Source organism: Cupressus sempervirens, chromosome 10 (genome assembly GCF_028749045.1).
Source record: "Cupressus sempervirens isolate cs-2001-9-10 chromosome 10, ASM2874904v1, whole genome shotgun sequence".
In the NCBI taxonomy this organism is placed as follows: Eukaryota; Viridiplantae; Streptophyta; class Pinopsida; order Cupressales; family Cupressaceae; genus Cupressus; species Cupressus sempervirens.
In genome coordinates this window covers 40468492-40477403 of record NC_143127.1, presented here as the reverse complement: position 1 = coordinate 40477403, position 8912 = coordinate 40468492, and positions in this window count along the sequence as shown.

Genomic DNA, 8912 nt, shown 5'->3' with positions numbered 1-8912 from the left:
TCAAGCCAAGGGTGAACTTGAGAATGTTTTATTAGCTAACATGTTTTTTATAAGAAACATTTCCAAGTGGACTTGGATTTTTTTTTAACTCAAAGAGTATCGTGCAAGAGCATCTAAGAACCAAAGGAACACTTACAAAGTCATATGGAAGAACCATGAAGACATATGTTCAAATTAGACCAAGAATGATGCAAGAGAATCCTATGTGTAAGGGAAATCTTGTATCACCCAAATATTGTTATTTCTAATTTTCTAATTTTCTATTTTCAATAAGGGTTATTCCTATATAGAGTTGTTATTTAAGGGAGCTTTCTAGTTTCAGTAAGTTGGTATAATGTGCTTAGATTATTCTAGTCTCATATGTGGAGGTTCATCTTTGACATATTAGCCCACCAAATGACTTTATTGTCATATCATATGTATTGGTTCAGTTATTGCAGATCTTTGGTATGAATTTTGGCTATCCAAACTTCTAGTTGAAACTCTGAAATGAGGCAAAACCTTGATTGATGGACTCTTCCATAATTAGCCATTGTAGATCGCTTGTCGAAGATTCCAAAATGGGGTTATAATAGCCCATTGGGTAAACAGTTTACTGATTATGGTCTTGAGAAGTGAATCCATCCAAAAATATAAATTGTAAATTATCTTGAGTTGGTCCTATGTAATAAAGTGTAATAAAATGATATAATATGAGGTTGGTTAGCCTCAAAGGTTAGGGCTTAGTGTCTAGAACCTTCTTGGGAAAAAAAAGTGCCTATATAAGGAAGACTTATAGGTTGTTTAGGACAGTTCTAGGTGATAGTCATAACTCTGTCTTGCAAATTGTTGTTAGGAAGGTGGGCATGTGGTTTGCATATTGTAATTCTAAAATTCTACATTTGTTGCAATAATAAGAGGCCCATATTTGTGTTGGCATTATGTTATATTTGTCACTAGTGACAACACTTACTCAATTTTGAATGCTTACCGAGCATCCAGTGGTTACCTTGTAAGATTGGAAGTTATACAATTTATACCAACCATTCCTAAAGCTACCGAGTAAATATAGTCAATGTGAAGACCAGCAATGTCTATCGAGTTTCTCAGTGTCTACCATGCTTCACAGTGTCTACCAAGCAATAAGTTTGTGTCATGAAGATTTAGAGAAAACTAAGCAATGGAAGAAACAATGTTCACCGAGTAAAGCAAGGTAAACTCAGTGTGCAGTATCTACCAAGTGACACTACACCTATCGAGTCACCAATGGTTACCGAGTTCAAAACTGCATCGAGTGATTAGTATGGACCGAGCCTTCACTTCTACTGAGTGCATGATGATGCTGAGTAACGTAGTAGACACCGTGTGTCAGAAGGTCACCGAGTTAGTTCAGTGAACCCAAGTTATTTACTATTGGGCCGACTTTGTAATATATTTGTTCACTTGTATTTTGGCCAACCTTGTAGTTTTGTAAATTTGAAAGGTATATATGTATAGCAAGATATCAAACATATTAAGAAATAATGAAGTAATGAGAAGTATATGCGAAATATTATCAATAGCAATTCAAGGAATATAGCAAGGTCAATACAAAGGCAGAAACATTATATTCATCACACAAGGTGATCAGTGCATAAAGGATCTTATCAGGAATCAGTTGTAAGCAGATCCACTGCTTCATCCTAACAAGTGAATTAGTTTTCTAAATCCTCTAACAAGGTAGACTTAATAGTCTTTGTATAAATCTCCTAACCAAGTGCATACTTCATTGTATGTTTGTAAATCCTCTAACAAGGTGGACCTAGCAGTCCTTTGTGCTCCTAACAGAGTAGATCACTAGAAGTGGTCAATATAAGCCTTAAGAGGCCAACTTTATGCTGTAGTATTGAAGTTTTGTGGGTATCATCCCCACCCCAGTTTTACTTTCTACTTGGAAGGTTTCTGGGTCACCAAAATACTATGTTCTCTTGTGCAATGAATGTTTTATGTTTTAGAACTAATGAATGTAGTAGCATAGATGTATGTGTGGTAAATATCAAGGAAAGTTTTAAAAGTTACTGATTCACCCCTCCCCTCTTAGTAACCTATCATATCTTAATATTTCCAACAATTTGTTCTCTCAATTTGTGTTGTTTCTTTACTTGTGTTGTATGCTATGATATTAAGGGGAACACCCTTCATCAAGTGGTATTCGATCGAGAGTTCTTGAGTGTATAAATAGATCACAGATTGGGAGGTATTTTTCGCTAGGAATGTGGTTTGGGCTAAGCATATGGATAGATCTCTGATTGTAAGGCAGTCTGTACTAGGGTTTCAGTGGAAGTGCCAAAATGTCTCCACGAAGAGAGTGTGGTGGACTAGTTGCATGTGCTACACCTGAGGGTTTTAGAGCCCTCTAGAGAAAAATGAAAGCATTGGAGAAAAAAATGCGTACAGGGATGAACCTTTTTATAAAAGATGAAAGTAAGGATGAAGGCGAAGAAGAAGAAAATACTAAAGAAGAGGTAGTTCTCAACCCTGAAGAAGAAATACTTTTTAGGGCCATCTCTAAGATTGGAAAAAGATTTAAGTTTGAGGTTCCCATATTTTTGAAATATATTAACCCAGAGGAGTGATCATTTGGATCAATGAATTGGAGGAATGCTTTAAGTATGAAGATATTGAAGATTCATATAGGGTCAAATTTATAAAGGTTAAACTGAAGGGTCATGCAAAGACCTAGTGGTAGAAGATTCAATTGGAGCGAAATAGAAGAGAAAGTGACAAAATCACAAGATGGGACCAAATGATATCCAAATTGATGTGACAATTCATTCTCATGGATTATGAGCTTGATCTACTAAAGAAAATCCAAGGGTTGAACAAGTGGGAAGATTGGTTCAGGAGTCTATTGAGAAGTTTTATTGAGTTCTCATCAGAATAGGCCATGCAAAAGTTGACAAGGAGAAAATTGTTCATTACTTTAATGGGTTGAGGTCAAGTATTCAAGAGAATTTGAGTCTAGTCCAAATGAATATTATTGAAGAGGCATATATTAGTTTTCCATAAGAGTTGACAAAAATCTAAATAAGAAGTTTGATAACAAAAATAGTAGAAGAGGTCATGGTGGAAGATCTGGCAGACGGTCTTATAGAGGCCAAAATGATGATCAAAAGAAGAAGGATGAGGCTATTAGTAGAAACCAGAATAAGAGGGGAAACAACCATTTCCATGATTAGAATAATAGAGATCAAAGAGGAAGAGGAAGAGGGCAACGATCTAGTAGAGGAGGTTTTCATGGAACTCATTTTCATTATGGAGAAGAAGGGCATAAGGCATTTCAGTATCTTCAGTGCCAAGGAAGTATTGATAGAAGAATTGAAGTCCAGATAAAAGTTGCACATGTTGATCAAGATGCCAAATCCTCACATTTTGAACATGTTAAAAGAGGAGAATTCCTAGTTAACAGAAGAATCTTACTGAGTAGTGAGAATGAACCTAATGAAAGGAGGACCTTGTTTTGCACTAGGTGTAAATATGAAGATAAATGTTGTGATGTGATTATTTATGGTGAAAGCATGCATAGTTTGGTGTCATAAAAGATGGTAATGAAGTTAAATCTCAAGAGGTAGAAACACCCGCATCCATACCATATTGCCCTCAATGCAGGATGACCACAAGATCGTGGTCAATGAGAAGTGCCTAGTGAACTTCCAGATTGGAAGCCACTAGGATGAGGTGCTTTGTGATATCATACCTATGGACATATGTCATATGTTGTTGGGTAGGTTGTGGTAGTTTGATAGGCATGTTGTACATGATGGGCATGCTATTACCTATACTTTGAAAAAGGATGGAGTAAAACATACATTGAAGCCATTGAAAGAGAATGGAGAAAAGGTATGTAGTGCTACCAGAATATGTTATGTTGATGGAAATAAGTTTCTCAAGGGTATGAGGCATGATCATATGTTTTTTGATTTAATTCCAAAATATGGTAAAGAAGAAGTCAAGGAGGTTCCTATAGAAGTTGCATATTTTTAGAAAGAGTTTCTAGATATTGTGTTAGGTTAATGTACTTGATGGATTACCACCGGTGAGGAAGATCAATCACCGGATGGACTTGATTTTAAGATCCAATTTTTGAAACAAGGCAACACATAGAATCATGTCAATAGATTGTGAAGAGTTGAATAAACAAGTTCATGAGTTGTTGTAAAAGGGGTTGATTTGATATAAGTCTAGGTCCATGTGTTATAGCAGTAATATTGGCACCTAAGAAGAATGGTGAATAGAGGATGTGTACAATTTCATGAGATTTTAACAAGATCACAATCAAGTACATATTTCCATTGCTACATATGGATGATATTATGGATCGTTTAAGTAGAGCTATGTATTTCACAAAGATAGATATGAAGAGTGGGTACTATCAAATTCACATCAAAGGAGATGAGCGAAAGATTGCCTTCAAGACAAGGGAAGGATTGTATGAGTGGTTAGTCATTCCTTTTGGGCTAATCAATGCACTATGCACTTTCATGAGGCTCATGAATGAGGTTTTGAAGGAGTTTCTAGGTAAGTTTTTCATTGTTTACCTAGATAATATTTTAATCTTTAGTAAGACATTGGAGGAGAATTTGATGCACATTAATAAGGTGTTTGATAAGTTGAGGGAGGAAAAGATGCTGATAAATTTGAAAAAGTGTAGTTTTGTAAAGGAGTTGGTGTCCTTGGGATTTGTAGTATCAACAGAAGGTCTAAAAATGTTCCCTGAGAAAGTGAAGGTTATCCTCGAATGACCTACTTAAATGAGTGCATCAGAGGTAAGATCTTTTCATGGACTAGCTAGTTTTACAAAAAGTTCATTAGAGATTTTATCAATATTTAGGTACCTTTGACTGAAATAAGAGAGGAGATAGAAAATAATTTAAGTGGAATGTAGGAGTAGATAAGATTTTTAATTTGTTGAAATAGAAAGTTGCAAAGCAACCTATTTTTAGCACTTCCATATTTTAATAAGGTGTTTCAAGTAAACTGTGATGCTAGTGATACTGCAATAGGAGCTATTTTGAGCCAAGAAGGTAGACGTATTTCTTATTTCAATAAGAAATAGAACGATGTGAAAAGAAAGTATTTTGTATATGATTAGGAATTTTATGCTATAGTTTAGGCATTGAAGAAGTGGAGACAATATCTTCTTCCTAAGGAGTTTGTTTTATATATTTGTCATCAATCTTTGCAATATGAGTAGTCAAGGAAAAATGAACGAAAGGCATTTGAAGTTGGTTAAGTTCTTGCAAAGTTATACATTTTTTTTGAAACACAAGAGTGTGAAGTCAGATAGAGTTGTAGATGCTCTTAGTAGAAGACAGTTTCTACTTATAGAAATTTAGAATGAGATGGTTAGGTTCAAGGAACTCAAGAATTTGTATTTAGAGGATCCTAATTTTGATGAGGCTTGGAAAGCTTCTACAAAACCTATTACACATGACACAACAAAGTGGTTGGATTTCATAATCCAAGATGGTATGTTGTTCAAGGAAAGTTAGTTGTGCATTCCCAAAAGTTCTATGGGAGAATTTCATTAATGGGAAGCATAGTGGAGGATCGGGTGAACACTTTGGTAGAGATAAAACCATTGCTTTGGTTGTTGAGAATTATTATTAGCCATAGTTGCAACAAGATGCAAATAAGTCTGTGCAAAGCTGCATAGTATGTTAGATGGAAAAAATAGTGAAGAAAAATACAGGGTTATTTCAGCCATTACCTATACGTGAGAAGCCATGAGAAGATGTCAACATGGATTTTGTTCTTGTTTTACCAAGGACACAATGAGGGCATGATTCAATATTTGTGGTGGTTGACAAATTTTCAACATTCCCTACAAGAAGATTAGTGATGTTGTTCATGTGGAAGAGTTTTTTTTCATAGAAGTGGTGAGACTACATGGTCTTCCAAAAAGCATAGTTTTTTTATCAAGATACCAAGTTTGTTGAGTATTTCTAGCATACATTGTGGAAGAAATTGAAGACAAATTTGAAGTTTAGTTCATCACATCATCCACAAACTCATGGAAAAATAGAAGTTGTAAATCAAAGTTTCAGGGATTTGCTAAGATGTTTGGTTGGAGATAAGCCAAAAGGATGGGATTTGATCTTACCATAGGAAGAATTTGCATACAATGATTATGTTAATAGGAATACTAGTAAATCACCATTCTAGATTGTATATGGGAGCAATCCCATTAATGCTTTTGAATCGAGGTAGTTGGATAAAGGAGAAATAAGTAGTGTTGAAGTAGAAGAATTTACCAAACATTTGAAGAACATCTATGAGGAGGCGAGGAAACAAATTACACAGATAAATACATAGTATAAGGCTAAGGTAGATGTGAAAATGAGATATAAGAAATTTCAAATTAGAGATGAAGTCATGGTTCATTTGAGAAAGGAGGAATTTTCATTGGGTACATATAATAGGCTAAAAATGAAGAAGTGTGGACCATGTAAGATAGTGAAAAGGCATGATTCTATACATGCCTATAAAGTAGAGTTGCCAACTAAACTAAATATTTCACAAGTATTCAACATTTTAGATTTGACTGAATATTATGAAGGAGGTGATGGAGATGAAGTTGCATAAACATAGTGTACTTCAACTACAAAGGAGATTAAGGAGATATTGAACAATTATGCGGGAAGAAGCATAAGGAACAAAACATATGAAGAGTATCAGGTCAAATGAAAGGGAAGGTCAATGGAGGATTCATCATCGCTAGCATGGGAGAAGGTTGACCACCTTGGTTTTCCTCTAACTACTTGAGGCATGATAGGGTTACTTCTCAAATTACCCTAGGTGTCTGATGCAAGAGCATCATGGGTGTAAGGGCAATCATGCATCACCCAAACATTGCTATTTCCACTTTTCCAATTTTGTATTTTCAATATGGGATATTCCTGTGCAAAGTTGTTATTTAAGGGAGCTTGCTAAATTTAGTAAGTTGGTATTATGCACTCAGATTATTCTAATCTCATATATGGAGGATCATCTTCGAGATATTAGCTTGCCAATTGAGTTTTATTATCATATCATGTTTATTGGTGCAATTATAGCAGACTTTTGGTATGAATTTTGGTTATCCAAACATTAGGTCCAGCAATGAAGGCCTAAATGGCTTTGAAATGAGGTGAAACCCTAACTAATGAACATTTTCACAATTATTTATTATAGATCACTAATCAATGATTTCAAAATGGGGTTATAATAGGCCATCGTGTCAATAATTTACTAGTTATGGTCTCCAAAAGTGGACCCATCCAAAAATTTAATTTGTAAACTATCTTAAGTCAAACCTATGTAATAAAGTGTAATGAAATGATATAATATGAGGTTGGTCAACCTCAAGGTTTAGGGTTTAGTGTCTATAACCTTCTTGGGTGGTAAAAGTGCCTAGATAAGGAAGGCCCATAGCTTGTATAGGGTAGCATTGGGTGATAGTTGTAGCTTTGTCTTATAGATTTTTATAAGAAAGGCACCTATGTGGGTTTGCATATTGTAATTATACAATTCTACATTTGGGGCAATAATAAGAAGCCCACATTTTATTCTCTCAATTTGTGTTGTTTCTCAATTTCTATTGTGTGTTGTGGTATTAAGGGGAGCGCCATTCATCAAGAAGTCCATATTTTGTTCTCCCAATTGATGTTGTTTCTCTATTTCTATTGTGTGATGTGGTATTAAGGGGAGCACCCTTCATCAAATAAGGTCACTTTATGATGTATTTGGTCTAATAATGTCTTTTGGGACTCATCTGGAGCAATCAAAGTTTCTAATATAGGAAAATATGATCTAAAAGGGCTAATATGTGGGTTTGAGCATAGAAGTAGGAATTTAGTTCATGCTATGCATTTATAAGCCTACAAATGAAACTTTGAATGTAAATGGGCAATATCTGAATATTAAAATGCAAAAATACATGTAAGTTGTCAAGTTTACAACATAAGATTAAGGGATTAGACCAACTAAAGGTTGGTTTTTAGTTGGTTGCAATGTAGTTAAGGGGTGATATTTGGTTTTGTAGGATGAGAATGGTTGTTAAATGCTTGAGAATCCTAAAAATGACTAGGGAATTCGGTGCAAGAAGAGTTGATTTCAATAAAATTGAGGTTTTCTACATATTTTTATGTTTTGACAATTATTTGGGTGCTATTTGCAGCATTTTTTTATAGTCGAAACATTTATTTTTGAGGATCTTTTGTATAGAACATTAGAGCATCAAATCCTTCATGAATTATCTTTTATAACAATTGATTTGGTTTAGTATAGACAGAGATATCGAGATTGGAATCAAAACTATCTAGAACCCTTGTTCAAGGAATTGAGGATATATAAAATGTAGTTTTCTTCCTATGTTTCATGCAATAAGGACCCATACTTGGCCAAAATATGGGACATTATATGTATTTTCCTTTCTTACGATGTTCAAAAATCCATGCAAGAGTTTGCATGTGTTATAGATGAGAAAAGATGTCATATTATCAAAAGGTGAATAAAAGATTGCCCTCGACAACACAAGCCTAATTCAAGGGATGTATCTCAGCATTCAACCATTTGATTGACCTAAATTTTTGATATGTTATTCATAATGAAGTTATATAGAGTTTGACTGGATCGATCGATAAATTTTGATCTGGTTCAAAAGTTATAGACTTTTGTGTATCAGTCTATCAAAGAGGACAACAAGAAGGTATATTTTGTCTTATTTATTTTTTAGAGTTTTTATTTAATGAGTCTAACGTGTATGGAGAATGGGAACATACACTCGAGAAGGTATTAGAAGTGTCTCATTGATTGGTGAAGGGGCACTAGTTTAAGGAGACTACATAGTGACTCTCTTGATAAGGTTTTATTTTTTATTGTCATAGAGATAGTAATATAACATTGAATTGTAT